The sequence below is a fragment of the Petaurus breviceps genome, unplaced genomic scaffold, assembly GCF_028583685.1.
Source record: "Petaurus breviceps papuanus isolate PSGF00001 unplaced genomic scaffold, PetGlider_PUasm1.0 227, whole genome shotgun sequence".
NCBI lineage: Eukaryota > Metazoa > Chordata > Mammalia > Diprotodontia > Petauridae > Petaurus > Petaurus breviceps.
Genome location: NW_027185896.1, coordinates 11,361,136 through 11,379,131, shown reverse-complemented (window position 1 = coordinate 11,379,131; position 17,996 = coordinate 11,361,136). Strand labels below are relative to the sequence as shown.

Sequence of the window (17,996 nt, the reverse complement as noted above, 5' to 3'; positions counted from 1 at the left end):
AAGTACATTTGTGCTTATGCACCAATCCTTATCATACTCATAGTCATCTCATTTACATTCACTTAGTACAGTGTCCCTTCAAATACAGTGGAAACATGTCTCATTTGTGAGTCAAAAACAAGGAGGAAGCATTGTAGTTGCTTTTACATCCCCAATCTTTGAAAAACAAGCTTTTCACTGCAGTTCAACACCAGTACTTCACCTAATTCTGTTTATTCTAACTTAAATAATACATCAGTATGGACATTTATATAATTTCATTTGCATTACACAAGCATTCCGTTCTAACAATTGCTGCAAGTGAAACAGACAGAAAATGTATTATTTTATTAAATGTCCAGAAACCTCATCCTACCATTTCTCTCCCCTCTTTGAATTTATAAGCCATCCTTCAATGCTAGTAACACCCTCATCTACTGTTCTTCCTTCAAGGATCAGCTCAGATAGGTCTTCCTCCCCAACTTCCCTCAGATGGAAATCTGCTCTCTCCAAATCTGCCGAGACAGAGCACTTTGTCTAGACCAGAGGTAACCAAACTTATCTGGCCTACTGACCCCATTAAAAAAAAATTATGGGGAGGCCAGGTAGCACAACGAGTAAGAGCACTGGCTCCAGTGTTGGGATGACCTGGGGATCAAATCTGGGCTCAGATACTAAGCACCACACCCAGAAATAACTGGCTGTGTAACTTTGAGCAAGTTACTTAACCCCGATTGCTTTAAAAAAAAAAATTACTCAGCACCCCTTTGGAAATCTACTTTCTTTAACCTTTTAACAGTTTTTCTGAAATTTGCATCATTTCAAAAAATATACGATTTTTTAAAAATGATACACCTTAAGTCTAATCATTTATTATAAATTTATGGGTTTTTTCCTGCATTGAAATTTTGTGTCATGTAACTGTACAGTATCATACTATAAATAAGACTTCTCGACAATGCACAACACACTTGCCTGCCAACAGCCATACAATTACTAAACATATATACACCAAGTGGTATAGCACCCAAATGCTTAGAGAAGTTATGTGAGCTACAGGAAAAAATAAGACAACAAAACTATACTAGTGGGGGAACTCAACTTCCTCCTCTCAGAACTAGATAAATCTAACCAGAAAATAAACAAGAAGCTAAAAAAGTGAATAAAATTTTAGAAAAGTTAGATATGATAGGAGAAAAGTGAATGAGGACAGGAAGGAATATACAGTTTTTTCAGTGGTACATGGCATCTACACAAAAACATACCATGTATTAAGGCACAAAATCCTCACAATCAAATGTAGAAAGGCAGAAGTATTATATGCATCCTTTTCAGAACATGATGCAATAAAAATTGTTTTTGTTTTGTTTTGCTTTTTAGAGGGGGGGGCAAGGCAATTGGGGTTAAGTGACTTGCCCAAGGTCACACAGCTAGTAAGTGTTAAGTGTCTGTTTGTTTTGCCTTTTGGAGGGCAACTGGGGTTAAGTGACTTGCCCAAAGTCACAAGACTAGTTTTTGTGTTAAGTGTCTCAGGTTGGATTTGAACTCAGGTTCTCCTGACTCCAGGGCCATTGCTCTATTCACTGCGCCACCTAGCCACCCCAAGTGTTAAGTGTCTGACGCCGGATTTGAACTTAGGTCCTCCTGACTCCAGGGCCAGTGCTCTATTCACTGGGCCACCTAGCCACCCCAATAGAAACTATAACTTGCTCTGAGTCAATGAACAGGTATTTTTTTTTTTTTTGCTTTTTGGAGGGCAATTAGGGTTAAGTGAGTTGCCCAAGGTCACACAGCTAGTTTTTGTGTTGTGTCTGAGGCCAGATTTGAACTCAGATCCTCCTGACTCCAGGGCCAGTGCTCTACTCACTGCAACACCTAGCCACCCCTTGCAATAAAAATTACATGTAATAAAGGGTCATGGGAACACAGATTAAAAATTAAATGGAAATCAAACGAATGAGTGGGTCAAACAACAAATCATAGAAACAAATAATTTCATCAAAGAGAATGATAATGAGATAACATACTAAAATTTATGGGATTCACCCAAAGCAGTTCTTAGGGGAAATTTTATATCTCTAAATACTTACATGAATAAAATAAAGAAAGCAGATGAATGACTTGGGCATATAACTAAAAAAAGAACTAGAAAAAGAATAAATTAAAAATCCCCAATTAATACCAAATTAAAAATTATAGTAAAACTGAAAGCAAGAAAACTTGAACTAAGAAATAAAATTGAGTTGGTTTTATGAAAAAAAACAACAACAATAAAATACATAAACCTTTGGCTAATTTGATTAAAAAAGAAAACCAAATTATCAAGTATCAAAAATGAAAAGGGTAAATTCGCCAAATGAACAACCATTAGGAGCTACTTTACCCAACTGTATGCCAATTAACTCTGACAATCTAAGGGAAATGAGCATTTAGAAAAATATAAATTGCCCAGATTAACAGAAGAAGAAATAAAATACTTAATTAACCCTATTTCAGAAAGAAATTGAACAAGCCTTCAATGAACTACCTAAGAAAAAGTGTCTAGGGCCTGATGGATTTGCAAGTGAATTCTCCAAATGTTTAAAGAACAACTAATTCCAATACTACGTAAACTATATGGAAAAACAGGTAAAGAAGGAGTCCTACCAAATTTCTATTATGACAAAATATGGTGTTGATACCTAAACCAGGAAGAGTCAAAACAGAGAAAGAAAATTAGAACAATTTCCCTAATTGGGAATGCAAAAATTTCAATTAAAATATTAGCAAAGAGATTATAGCAATTTATCACCAGGATAATACACTATGACCAGATGGGATTTATACCAGGATTGCAGGACGGGTTCAACATTAGGAAAATTATCAACATAATTGACTATATCAATAACAAAATTAACAGATAACTACAGTAACAAATTAACATTAAACACAGAAAACTTTTTTTTACAAAATACAGCACCAATTTGTATTAAAAATACTAGAGAGCATAGGAATAAACAGAGTTTTCCTTAAAATGAAAAGCAGTATCTATCTTAAAACTCTCAGCAAGCATTATATGTAAAATAGAGATAAGCTAGAAGCTTTCACAAAAAGATCAGGGGTGAAACAAAGATATCCATTATCATCATTATTTGATATTATACCAGAAATGATATTTTTGGTAATAAGAGTAAAAAAAGAAACTGAGCTTTTCTTTTTTTTTTTTTTTTTTGGCTGTAGGAGTGATTTGCTTCATGTCAAAATGGGCAAGTTCATGAAACCGGGAAGGTGGTACTGGTCCTGGCCTGGCGGTACTCTGGGAGTAAAGCCATCATCATCAAGAACATTGATGATGGGACCTCCAACAGGCTCTACAGCCATGCCTTGATGGCAGGTATTGACTGCTACCCTTGAAAAGTGACTGCAGCAATGAGAAAAAAGATTGCCAAGAGATCAAAAATCAAGTCCTTCATGAAAATTTATAACTACAACCACCTCATGCCCACAAAATACTCTGGATATCCCACTGGACAAAAGAGTTGTCAACAAGGATGTGTTCCATGATCCTGCACTAAAAAGTAAGGCAAGAAGGGAGGCCAAGGTCAAGTCTGAGGAAAAGTACAAGACAGGCAAAAACAAGTGATTCTTCCAGAAGCTATGGTTTTAGAACTACTGTTTTTGGTCAATAAATAAAATGTTTACTAAAAATTAAAAAATAAAAAAATTGAAGAAATTAGAATAGACAATAAGGAAACAAAACTAACACTCTTTGTAGATGATATAATGTATACTTAGAGAAACCTAGTGATTTAAAAAACTACTTTAAATAACTAACAACGTTAGCAAAGTTACAGGATATAAAATAAGCCCACATAAATCGCCAGCATTTCTATATGTTACTGACAAAGTCCAGCCACAAGAGATAGAGAAATTCCATTTAAAGTAACTGTAGCCATAATATTTGGGAATCTACCTGCCAAGACAAAGTCAGAACTATATGAACACTATTATGAAACTCTTTTCACACAAATAAAGTCACATCTAAACTGGAAAAATGTCATTTGCTCATACGTAGACCAAGCTAATATAATAAAAATGACAATTCTATGTAAATTCATGTAGTGCCACAACAATCATACTATGAAAAAATTATTGCATGGAACTAGAAAAATAATAAATTTCATCTGGAAGAACAAAAGATCAAGGGAGTTAATGAAAAAATGCAAAGGAAGGTGACCTAGCCATTAGATATAAAACTATATTATAAAGCATCAATCACCAAAACTATTTAGTACTGGCTAGGAAACAGAGTGATGGATCAGTGAAATAGGTTGGATACACAAGATAGTAGTAAATGACCACACTCATCTAGTGTCTGATAAACCAAAAGACTCCAGCTTATGGGATAAGAACTCTCTATATGACTAAAACTGGAAAATATTATGGCAGAAAGTAGGCACTGTATACCAAGGTAAGATTAAAATGGGTACATGATTTAGACATAAAAGGTAATACTATAAGCAAACAAGGAGAACAAGGAATAGTTTGCCTGTCAGATCTATGAAGAAGGGAAGAATTTATGACCAAACAGGAAATAGAGAACATTATGAAATGCAAAATGGATAATTATGATTACACTAAAAAGGTTTTGCACAAACAAAACTAATGTAACCAAGATTAGATAGAAAGTAGAAAGATGGGAAGCAATCTTTACAGCAAGTATATGTGATTTATATATACATATATAGAGAGAGAGAGAGCACTGAGTCAAATCTCAAATCTATAATAATACAAGTCATTCCCCAACTGATAAGTGGTCAAAGGATATGAACAGGCAGTTCTCAAATGACAAAAATTAAAGCTATCTATAGTCATATGAAAAAATGCTCTCACTATTAATTAGAAAGATGCAAATCAAAACAATTCTGAGGTACCATCTCACATCTATCAGATTAGCTAATAAGACAGAAAGGAAAAATGATAAATATTGGAGAAGATGTGGGAAAATTGGAACATTAATGCATTGTTGGTGGAGCTGTAAACTGATCTAACAATTCTGGAGAGCAATTTGGAACTATGCCCAAAATACCTTTTGATCCATCAATACTACTATAGGTCTGTATCCTAAAGGAGATCATAAAAAAGGGAAAAGAACCTACACGTACAAAAATATTTATAGCAGCTCTTTTTGTGGTGACAAAGAATTGGAAATTGAGGAGATACTCATCAATTGGGGAAATGTCTGAACAAGCTGTGGCATATGAATGTAATGGAATACTATTGTGCTATAAGAAATGATGAACAGGCAGACTTCAGAGAAACCTGGAAGACTTATATGAACTGATGCTGAGTGGGGGGAGCAGAAACAAGAGAACATTGTACACAGTAACTGCCATAGTGTATGATGACTGATTTTGATAGACTTAGCCCTTCTCAGCAATGCAAGGAGCTAAAACAATTCAAAAGAACACACTGGAAAATGTCAGCCACATCCAGAGAAAGAACTATGCAAAACAAAGCAGACTATTTTCTTTTTTGTGCTGTTTTATTTTGTGGTTTTTTTTCCCTTTCTCAAGGTTTTTCCCATTCATCATAATTCTTCTATGAAACATGACTAATGTGAAAATGTGTTTTACAGGAATGTATGTGTAGAACCCATATCAGATTGCAAGCATCTTGGGGAGGGAAGGGAGAGGAATAGGGAAAAAACTTAAAACTTATGGAAGTGAATGCTGAAAACTAAAAATTAAAAAAAAAAAAAAGAAATGATGTGCAGGAAGATTTCAGAAAAACCTGGAAAAGATTTACATGAACCGATGCTGACTAAAGTGAGCAAAACCAGGAAAACAGTGTACATAGTAATAGCAACATTATACAATGATCAACTATGATAGACTTAGCTCTTCTCAGCAATACAATGATCTAAGACATTTCCAAAAGACTCATGATGGAAAATGCTATCCACATCCAGAGAAAGAACTATAGAGTCTGAATGCAGATCAAAGCATACTATTTTCACTTTTTGTGGTGGTTGTTTTTTTCCTCATGGCTTTTCCTTTTGTTCTGATTCTTCTTTCACAACATGACTAAAGTGGAAATACATTTAACATGATTGTACATGTATATCATATTGTTTGTTGTCTTGGGTGGGGAGGGAAGAAGAGAGGGAGAAAAACCTGAAACTCAAAATCTTATAAAAATGAATGCTGAAAACTATCTTTACATGTAATTGGAAAAAATAAAATACTATTAAGTGGTAGGTGGGAAAAAAAAAAAGAATGACACCAAAATTTCAAGCCTGGTTGCCTGAGAGGATGGTAATGCCCTTAACAGTAACAGAGAAGTTGGGAAGAAAGAAGGTTTTAGGGAAAAGATATTGAGTTTTCTTTCAGGCAGGCTGAGTTTGAGATGCTTATGGGACACCCAGTTTTTTAAATGGGGGAAAAGGAGGTCTATGAATGATAAATATCCTGCCCAACAAAAATCCCCTGACCCCAAGGACTCTAAGTAGATAAATCTAGTTTGAGATTCAAGTCACTACTTGGTTCCGTCATAAATCCCTGAGATATCTGATTTCCAAAGTCAAATGTTTTCCAGGGGCTGGTTCGCACATGCCAAAGCTAAAGACATACTCAACCACCTACCCTTCCCCCCACCTCATCCCAATCCCAATGCCTACACTAGGAGAGTTCCCACCTGAACTCAAAAGATTTGATGAGAATCAGATTGGCCTCAGCAAGTCACATAATTGTTAGCCCCTGAGATGCTGCCTCAAGTCCCATTTAATTTGTGTTTTATGTCTCCAATTTTATTTTTGGCTAATAGACCCTTCCTAGAATCAATCAGTCTTTAGTCAAGTACTCGAGAAGTAAAATTTCAATTCAAAAGGGTATTTTAGTGATAACAGAAGAGTCAAAAGAAAGAGGGGTTGTAAATGATGAAGGAGAGGAATGAAAGTTTATCTACTTAACTTCTTCAGAGACCTCAACCCCTCTTAAGAGCTCAAATTACCAGTGTAAAAAAAAAAAAATCTTTAACTATAAGGAAAAAGAGGCAATGGTGAGCAAATATCCCAGAAGTATCTGTTCAAAGAAATTTCATTCCTAAATTGTACCCTTATCATCTCTGAAACCTGGGAATACATGTTAAGTATTTCTAAGAAGAAAGCAAAATTATTTCCTAGGCAAAAGACCCTGAAATCTAAACTAAAATCTTTTTTTAAAAATTACTCCAGAGAACAAGACACAACTTAAAACTACTCTACCCAAAAATACCATAAAAAGAATTCGTTTTCTACCTCTTTAGTGTCAGGTCAAAAGTCATGACTGACATTAGAGAGTATCCCAAGACTGTAGTCCACATGGGAAAAAGAAAAAAAAAAACTTAATTTACAGATTAGAAAAGAGAAATTAGAACATAAAATTGATAAACAAGGTCCATCTCTCTTGATTTTTCTGGTGACAAAAGCAAAGAAAGAAAACTAAGCAATTAAAAGTCAATTTATACTTTCTGTACTCTTAAAAAATGTGGGGGTTGGGGCGGCCAGGTGGCACAGTGAGTAAGAGTGCCAGGCCCGGAGTGGAGTTAGGAGACCCGGGATTGGTTCCAGCCTCAGATACTTAACACCCACACAAAATAACTGGCCATGTAACCTTAAGCAAGTTATTTAACCCCAATTGCTTAAAAAAAAAAATGTGGGGGTGGCAGGGTAGGAATGATTTCCTGAAGGATTCTTTTGACAAAGTTATACTGAATGTAGCTGCAATAGTTTTGAAATCTGGATATGTAACATTGTCTCCATGAGCCAAATGAAGTACAATAGCTCCAGCACCCTGGGAAGTTCCAGGTACCCTTTTCCCCCTCTCACCTTCTAGTCCCTACCCAGCCACGGCTAATCAACATTACCATTTACCCTTAAAACAGATCATCCCTATACCCCACTATTTCTTTTCTGGGAATAAAGATAAGGGAGAGTCAAACAAATACTCTAACCCTTCCAGAGTACAAGTCAGGTAGAAGCTCTAGAGCCAAATTGTTAGCAAAGATGGTAACAACTAATTAGTATGATAAAATCTAAGCCACTAAGTAGACACCAATTTAAGAAAATTCAGAAAGAGATACATTCTTCTAAAGCAGGTGGCAAAAACTATGGCCCCTACTAGCCAAATCTGAACTACATCCTCCATCAAAGAAAGATTTTTATATTTTCAAACAAAGGTCTATTATATTTTAAAATGTAAAATACATTCTGAGCTGCCAGGAAAGTCAGCAAGCATCAAAAGATACCACTTCACAGAAATGGGAACTTCATAATATAGGAACACAATCAATAATTTATATAAGGTAAGCAGGAATAGAAATGAAGAAACTGTTCTAAACACAAAGGATGTGACACATCCAAAAAGTCATGATTTCTAGTACATTTGAAGCCAAAACTGCTACCCTCTCACTTATCTCTTTCCCAATCTACTTGCCATTTACCCACTGCCTACAAACATGCCTAAGTCTCCTAGTCATTTGTGATTAAACTCCTAGAGAAACTTTTCTACAATAGGTGTATCCATTTTCCTTTTCTCTAGCTCTCTTATCTCTTATCTATTCTCTTATCTCTCTGCATTCTGGCTTCTAACCTCACCATTCCACAGAAACTGTTCTCTTCTAGATTACTAGATTATCTCAATTCCCATCTTTTCTGACCCCTTTCTTCTCTATGGGTTTTCCAGACAATATTCTCTCCTGGTTCTCCTACCTATCAGATAACTCTTCTATCTCCTTTATGGGCTCTTCACTGGGGTCATGTCTGCTAATTTTAGGTGTCTGGAAGGGCTCTGTCCTGGGTCTTCTCTTCTCCCTCTATATTATTTCACTTGATAATCTTCTCAGTTTCAATGGATTCAGTTATCTCTGTTAATGAGAATTTAAATCTATGTATCCAGCCCTAACCTTTCTACTGCCCTCCAGTCTTGCATCTCTGATTGCATATAAAACACTGTGAATTGGTTGCTCCATTTCAAATAAAAAATGTCTGAAACAGAACTCATTTTCTTACCACCCACCCCCCAAACCCTAACTTCCCTCTTATTAAAAAAATGGCACCACCATCCTCCTAGTCAAGAAGGCCCACAAGGTGCCATTCTTGACTCCTCACTTTCTCACCCAACCCCATATTCAATTTGTTGCCAAGGCCCATGGATCCTACCCTTTGTAACATCTCTTCAATAAGCCTCCTGCTCTCTTCTGAAACTTCCACAACTTTGATGCAGGCCCTTATCATCTTAGATTTTGACTACTCCAATAACCTGCTAGTTGGCCTACCTGCCACAAGTCCATCCTCCACTAAGCTGTCAAAATGACCTTGTAAAGTATAGGTCTGATTGTATCACTGGCCCCCATTCAATTAACTCCACTAGCTCCTCATGAATATAAAACTGTAAAAATGTTCAACATGCTCCAACTACCACTACCTTTCAAGTCTTCTTACATCTTCCACCACTTCCACCACCACCCATCATGTACTTTTCAATTCGGTGTCACTGGTCTCTCCTTGCTGTTCCTTGAACAAAACATTCATCTTCCAACTCCAAACCTTTTCACCTTCATAACTGGAATATTCTCTCTCCTCACCTTCACCTCCTGGCTTCCCTGTTTCCTTCAAGTCCCAACTAAAATCTCACCTTCTCCAAGAAATCTTTACTGATCCCTCTTAATTCTGGTGCTTTCCTTCTATTGTTTATTTCCAGTTTATCCTCTATATAGCTTGTTTGTATATAGTTATCTGCAAGGTAGTCTCATGAATTAGATGGGGAGGTCCTGGAGAGTTGGGAAGGTCTTTCAGCTTTCTCCAGCACTTAGCACAATGCCCAGCACACAGATACTTAAACTGACTAATTAGTTTATTTTTTTAAGCAATTGGGATTAAGTAACTTGCTCAAGGTTACAGGGCCAGTTATTTCTGGGTGTGGTGCTAAATATCTGAGCCTGGATTTGATCCCCAGGTCATCCTGACACTGGAGCCTGTGATCTTACTCATTGTGCTACCTGGCCGCCCCTAATTAGTTTTTAAAAACAGAAAACAAAAGGGTATAATTATAATCACTTATAACAATGTGGCTTGTGAGAAGCACTAACGACCCCTTATGAAAGGACTATAAGGCATATAACAGAAAGATACATCTCATAGTATATAGAAAGACCCTTTGTTTTCTACTTCTAGAAAGTTTATAAATGCAATTAGATCTGAAGACAAGATAAATAACTTGAAATTCTAACCTGGAAATGTCCATACATTTTGATCCAGAGATTCCATTAAGTTTATACCCCAAAAAGATCAAAGACAAAAATAAAAGTCTCATATATACCAAAATATTTATAGGCAGTACTTTTTTTGTAATAGCAAAAAAACAGAGATGCCTATAAAATTGAGGAATGGCTAAAAAAATCATAGTACAGAAGTGTAAAGGAACTATAAGAAATTACAAATGTGAAGAAATCAGGGAAGTATGAGAAAGTTTATACACATAAACTGATATAAAACTAAAGAACATGACTGTAAGTTGGACAATGAAAACAACAATGTAAATGGAAAGAACCACATGACAATCAATACTTAATGCTGCTAAATTACAGCAACCAAGCTAATCCCAAAAAAGACAAATATAAAATTTGAAGAGATGTGAAAAAACATCTCTAACTTCTTTCCAAGAACTGAGGGCCTCACACTGCATATGATGTCAGATGTTTTTCAATGTATTGCTTAGTTTTGCCAAACTGTTTCTTCTCTCTTTTTACGTCTTATTTTTAAGGGATTAGGTCAGTGTTAATAATCTGTACTTAACTGATATGCTTTTTTGGGGGTGGAGGAAGAACTAAGACAGGAAAAGAAATCTGAGTAATGTACAGAGGAAAAGCCTACCTCAACCAGCTGAGTGGGAAAAACATCAGGATTAGACAGAGAAACAACAAAAGTATCATATTACTTTGTATATGGGTTTTTTTCGTGCTCAAAGATTGGAGTTTACCTGTCTAGAATTTTATTTGCATTTTTTAAACGAAATCTAGAAATTTATACACATCCTGAGAAACAAAACCCAACATGTATTTTAATAAAAACTCACATTTTAAACTTATAAAATGTGACAACTGAATTTGAAGTCAGAACAGAGCTTTAAGTAATCTAGTCCACTAACCTCTGATTGGGCACCTCAACAGTAAAAAATTTTGAGCCAAAAAAAAAAAAAAAATTTTTTTTTCCTGAAAATACTAGATTTTATTCACATCCCAGGTGTAAATAATAACCTTAATAGAATAACTAAGTTTCTTTGTAGATTTACTATGTCATATTAAAATACAAAAATCCATAAACAAGAAGTTAGTTATGAGTATTAGATGAAGTCTTACCAGAAATTCTTAAACCAATATACTACCTTCTTCTCAAATCAAACTTCATGATGTTTTTCTAATATCCATATATTATCTTATAAATTACATGCATGTACTACCATACTAACATATATACATCATAAAAGAAAAAGTAGGAGTTAAAATATAAGATGAAACAATATTTTAAATAATTTTTATTTTTAAATAATTTTATTGACATTTTAGTGAGAGAAATGTGACTGAATAATGTTCATTTTTTGTTGCCTTTTTTTGGAGGTCAACTGGGGTTAAGTGACTTGCCCAAGGTCACACAGCTAGTAAATAATAGCATTTTGAAAGAATAAATTTCTCATAGAAAAAATTTATTTAGTTCTACTAATTTTGAATGGATGTTTAATTTTTAACAAGTTAGGGTACCCTGTCATCATGCATTTTGTTTGCTAGATGCTAGTTTCTAGATGACACTTTCCCAGAACAATAGAAGTCTTGGGACCAGTAGAGGATGACTGATAGAAGAGGTTGGCAAGCTTAGTCACCCCACCTAATTCCATTAGACTTTTTCTTGTGGGTCCTCAAAATTGTTACATGTAAATCACAACCTCATTCTATGGATTATCTTAAAGCTAGCATTACAAACAATGCAATCCTTTCAGTCACTGAGCAGCCACTGTTTAAAGTTTTTTACAAAGTTCCAAAATGGATTAGTGATGCACAGCACAAGACAATGCTGAAGTTGAATGTTAATAAAATTGATATTTAAACATTTTAAATTACCTTCCAGATGTTTTTTTCTAAGTCTGTAGCATTTATACTTTTTAAGTCATTAAAGTTTAGAACTGCACTAAACTTTTGGGATACTCTACACTATTTTCCTAATTTTGCTTTACTTCCTTGTGTGTTTGTTCATATAAGTTTTCCCATTCTTCTTTGAAGACTTTATAATAACCATTTCTTATCACTGAATTAATATTATGTTATATTCATATACCAAAATCTAACTGTCCTCCAATCAACAAGCACCTGCTGTTTCCAGTTTCCTGATATATCACAGTAAGTACAATGGATATTCTAATAAACATTAGACTTATCTTTTGGTCTTTAACTTTCTTGGGATACTTATGTCTAGCAGTGGGATCTTCAGGAAAAAGCTATAGGTTACTTTAATTTTAAGTAAGCACCTTTCAAAATTATCAGGCAAAGGCTCACTGTGTACAAATCAGAATACCAAAAATGCCATGAATATGTACACAAAAAGTATAAGGTAGTAATTTTTTTTGTATCTAAAGGGTAGGTTAGCACCTTAATTTCTCAATATACACCTTCTCTCCCCACAGTCATTCCTTATAACAAAGAATCTTAAAAAACAAATTTCAGCAAAACTAACCAACACATCAAATAAGTTCAACAGCATATGCAGTGTTTGCACTCATAGCTCCCCAACTATGCAAAAAGAGCAGGAATATATATTTGTATACCTCTTCTTCAGGCCAAGCTTAGCCACTTAAGCTAGCCAGAACACAGGGTTCTGGTAAGGAAAAGTATTTCTAAAGGTCCTTAATACCAATAAACAGTGCAGACATCTTACTGCCCAGCCCAGATTATCTTGTGCTGCACTGGTATACTACCGTGTTTCCCCGATAATAAGACCTATCCCGAAAATAAGCCCTCCCCTTATTGTGTAAGTTTCCTCTCAAATAAGCCCTCCCCCCGAAAATAAGCCCTATTGAGATTGCTACTGTAGTGAAGGTGATCCCCTGCACTACACGCTATATTACGGTACCCTCTGTATGCACCGTCCCCTACCCTCCATGAAACGCATGCCGCGCTCTGAGCTGCATCCAATCAGAGCTGCAGCAGTGAGCGCATCATCCTGTTCTTCCCCAGTGATTTGCTTGCTGGCGCCATTGAAAGCAGTGCCGTGGAGGAGAGCTGAGGCAGGACAACATAAGCCCTCCCCTGAAAATAAGCCCTCTGGTGTTTTTCTTTCCAAAAAAACTAATAAGACAGTGTCTCATTATTGGGGAAACACGGTACACCAATGCCTCACATTCTGGCTTGCCCAAAAGGGTAAACTGAGCTAAGAACAAATTATATAATTTGCAGAATGCTGCTAGTAAAAACTATACTGCTTTTCTTTGGAAAAACAAAGATAAGCAATCAGTTACTTAATATTTAAACTGGATGCCCAGCACTATACTCTAGGAATTTCAATGTATTACATCAAAGAAGATAGGGTCCCTTCCCTATCCAAATGAATTATAGTCTTGAATACCAGAAGGCTCGAAAATATGATTATAGCATCAATGTAGATAATATTGGAAAGACTGTGGAAAACATAAGTGGCACTAGAAGAAGGTATATGCCTCAATTTTAAAAAAAGTTAAGAGGAATCTGAAAACTCTAGATCAATGACGTTGTGATTCCTGACAAAATCCTTGACTGTCAAGAGATTTTTCTCTTAACAACAAAAGGGAAGTGGAGATCACAAAAAGCCAGTATAGCTCCATCAAGAACAAGTCATGACACATTAACCTAAATCTCTTTTTATCCACAGGGTTACTAAACTTATAGTAGTTTATGTTGATCAATGTTCTAGAAGTAGTTTACCTAGATTTAGAGACACAGGTTAGATACTAATACAATCAGTTAAATGGCTGTATTCAAAAAGTAGTCATTAATGATTTCATCTTACCTTAGAAGAAAGTTTTCGGAAGAGCACTCCATGGACTTATGTTTGGTTCTAGGCTATTTAACATTTTTTAAAATTTAACATTTAAAAAAAATAGACAATTATTCACTTTCCTTCCCCACCAGTTCCCCACTAGAAAAAAAAAAAAAGAAAAAAAATTTAAAAGAAATATTCAGTCAAACAAAATACCCACATTGACTATGTAAAAAGATATATCTCATTCTGCATCATGAGTCCATCACCTCTCAAACAGGAGAGGAGTAGCATGCTTCAACACTGGTCCACTAGAATCTTTTGTTGGTTACTGCACTAACCAGAATTCCTAAGTCTTTAAAAGGTGTTAGTGTTTATTATTGTATAGTGTTATTATTGCTAGTATTTTTATTACTGTATGTTTTCCTTGTTCTGCTTACTTTGCTTTGTATCAGCCAGGTTTCTCTGAACTCATGCCTTTTGTCATTTCTTATTGCTTATATTCAAATAATTTGTTCAGCCATTCTCCAATTGATAAATATCCCCTTAGTTTGCAGTTCTTTGCTAGTACAAAAGGAGGTGCTATAAATTTTTTTTCATGTAGGGATCTTTTTTCCCACTCTGATTTTTTTTTTGGGGGGAGGGATAATAATTAATAGCTGTGTCAAAGGATACGGACAGTTTAGCAACTTTTTGGACATTGTTCCAAACTGCTTTTCAGAATGGCTAGACCAAGTCACAGCTCTACCAATATAGCACTAATGTGTCAATATGGAAGTGGAAGGTAGAATCTGTTATTTTTATTTGCACTTTTCTATTTATGATTTCGAACATTTTTTTTCATCTGGCTATTGATAATTTGGTTATTTTTTCCTTTGAAAACTGTCTATGCAAATTAGTAAATGGCTCTTATTCTTGGATTGGTATTGATAAATGGTCAAAAAATATGATCAGGCAGTTTTCAGAGGAAGAAATTGAAGCTACCAATAGTCATGAAAAAATACTCTAAATCACAAATTTTTTTGGAGGGGGGAAGGCAAGGCAATTGGGGTTACGTGACTTGCCCAAGGTCACACAGTTGCTTAAGTGTCGAGAGTCTGAGGCCGAATTTGAACTCAGGGATCTTCCTGACTTCAGGGACAATGCTGTATTCAATGTGCCACCAAGCTGCCCCTCTAAATCACTATTGATTAGAGAGATGCAAATCAAAACAACTCTGATGTACCACATCACACCTGTCAGACTGACTAACATGGGAGCGGCTAGGTGGTGAATAGAGCACCAGTGGGCCCTGGAGTCAAGAGGACCGGAGTTCAAATCCAGCCTCAGACACTTAACACAAAAAACTAGGCGTGTGACCTTGGCAAGTCACTTAACCCCAACTGCCCTCCAAAAAGCAAAAAAAAAAAAAAAAGATTGACTAACATGACAAAACAGGAAAATGATAAATGTTGGGAGAAGATGTGGGAAAGTTGGAACACTAGTCATTGCTGGTGGAGCTGTGAGCTGATCAAACCATTCTGGAGAGCAATCTAGAACTATGCCCAAAGGGCTATAAAAATGTGTATACCCCTTAACCCAGTAATACCACTTCTAGGGCTATATCCCAAAGACATCATAAAAATGGGAAAAGGACCCACATGTACAAAAATATTTATAGCAGCTCTGTGGTGGCCAAGAACTGGAAATTGAGGGGATGCCTATCAATTTGGAAAATGGCTGAACAAGTTGTGGTATATGCATTTAATGATATACTGTTATACTATAAGAAATGATGAACAGGCAGACGTCAGAGAAACCTAGACAGATTTATATGAACTGTTGCTGAGTGAAATGAGCAGAACCAGGAGAACACTGTACACAGTAACAGCTACAGTCTATGATGACTGATTTTGATAGACTTAGTGATCTGCAATGCAAGGACCTAGAGCAATCCCAAAGGACTCATGATAACAAATGCCATCCACATTCAGAGAAAAAACTATGGAATCCAAATGTAGAGTGAAGCAAACTATTTGTTGTTGTTGTTGTTTTGGTTTTTCTTTCTCATGGTTTTTTCCATTCATTATCATTCTTCTATACAACATTACTAATATAAAAATATGTTTAATAGGAATGTATATGTAGAGCCTACATCAGATTGCAGGCTGTCTTGGGGAAGGAGGAGGAAAAATTTTTAAATTTATGGAAGTAAATGTTGAAAACTAAAAATTAAAATAAATTTTAAAAATAAATTCTAAAAACTGCCTACACCAATTGGTAAATGGCTCTTATTCTCATAAATTTGTATTAGTTCCTTACATGTGTTGGAAATAAGACCTTTATCAAAGAAACTTGCTGCAAAGACATTTCCCCCCAGTTAACAGTTTCCTTTATGTTAGGTACTTTCAACCTATACCTTTTTAAAAACAATTTTATTTTCCTAATTAACAAATATCTACCTTCTCCCCAACTTCCCCAAATTAAAAATAACAAAAACCACAACAACCTTGTAACCAATATGTATAGTGAAGCAAGAAAAAATTCCTGTACTATGTTCCAAAAAGTCTCAATCTGCACCCTGAGTCCATTACCTCTCTCTCAGGAAGTAGGCAGCATGTTTAATGAACCTTCAGAAATTGTGGTTTGTCATTCTGTTGATCAGTTTCTTATACCCTCATAAGAACAAGGGTAGATTAGAAGTGTGCTCAACAATAGTGCTCCAAGTTTTGTCTGCCTCTTTGCCCATTTTTTCTCTTTCCCTCACTCAGAACCCAACCAATGGTTCTTATCCCTTTTCTTTTAAACTTCCCTTCACAATCCACCCTCTGTGGTTAGTTACTTCTGCTTAAGACTAATTGGTCCTTTAATCTATCCTCCATCTTATTGCCCCCTTTCCCTTCTCCCCTTTCACTCATTTCCCTTTTGAGCAAAATTTATTTCTGAACATGTGTATTCTTCCATCTTTTCACCAGTTTGAGTGGAATAGTTTAAGTGTTGTCTACACTCACCAATCAATTCCTCCTTGTTTGTATAAACATCTATTTGTACTCAAATTATGTGAGGTAATTTTCCCAACCTCTCCTCTATTTTTCCTTTCCTTTCTAAGATAATCAAAATATTCTCTGTGTCACACACTCAAACACACACACACTCACTCACCCCAGGCCTTTTGTTTTATTAGACTCCTTACATGACTCCTGATTACTGTATCATCTCCCCATATTAGAAAATAAAGTCATCTCACCCTCCAGGAGAATAGGGGGAAAAGGGATGAGAGGGGGGATGATGGAAGGGAGGGCAGGCTGGGGGGAGGGAAGTTGGAAGCACCCACTTTTGAAAAGGAACAGTAAAAAAATCAAATTAAAAAAAAAGTCCCTTTATGGTTGCTCACTCATTTACCTTTTTATGTCCCTTAGAACTTCTGTTTGTATTTCAAAGTTTCTATGCAGCTCTGGTCTTCTTAAAAGGAATACTTGTAAGTCTTCTATTTAAGATACAATTTTTTTCCCCTCTGAATCATACTGAACTTTACTGGCTTAAGATATTTCTGGTTGTAAACCTTTCTTTAGCCTTCTGAAAGATCATATTCCAAGATCTCTGATCATTAACTATGGTGGTTGTGAAATCCTGTGTGATCCTAACTATAACCTCAGTACCTGAATTCATTTATTCTTTCTTTCTTTCTGTTTTCTTGTAGTTCTGGAAGCTCTTAATTTTGGTTATGCTGTTCCTGGAAGTTTTTATTTTGGACTGACTTTGAGAAAGTGGATTCTTTCTACCTTCACTTTACCATCTACTTCTAAGAGAAGAAACTTGTGCAGTTTTCTTTTGTGTTTTCTTGAAGTACAATGTCTAGGCTCTTTTTTGTTCATTGCTTTCATGTACGAATGGCAAACCACTCCAGTATCTTTGTCAAGAAATCCTCAAATGGGGTCACAAAGAGTCAGACACAATTGAAATGACTAAACAACACTCATGTAGTCCAATGATTGTTAAATTCTCTCTCCTTAATCTG

At 35.6% G+C, this 17,996-nt stretch overlaps 1 protein-coding gene and 1 pseudogene across 2 annotated transcripts in view; one reads left to right on the top strand and one right to left on the bottom strand.

Annotated features, from left to right (window-relative positions):
* QRICH1 (glutamine rich 1) overlaps positions 1-17,996 on the bottom strand; it is an 88,676-nt gene that overhangs the window by 58,861 nt on the left and 11,819 nt on the right. The gene's annotated exons all lie outside the window — the stretch shown is intronic.
* On the top strand, positions 1,652-7,271 carry LOC138167104 (large ribosomal subunit protein eL27 pseudogene; annotated as a pseudogene).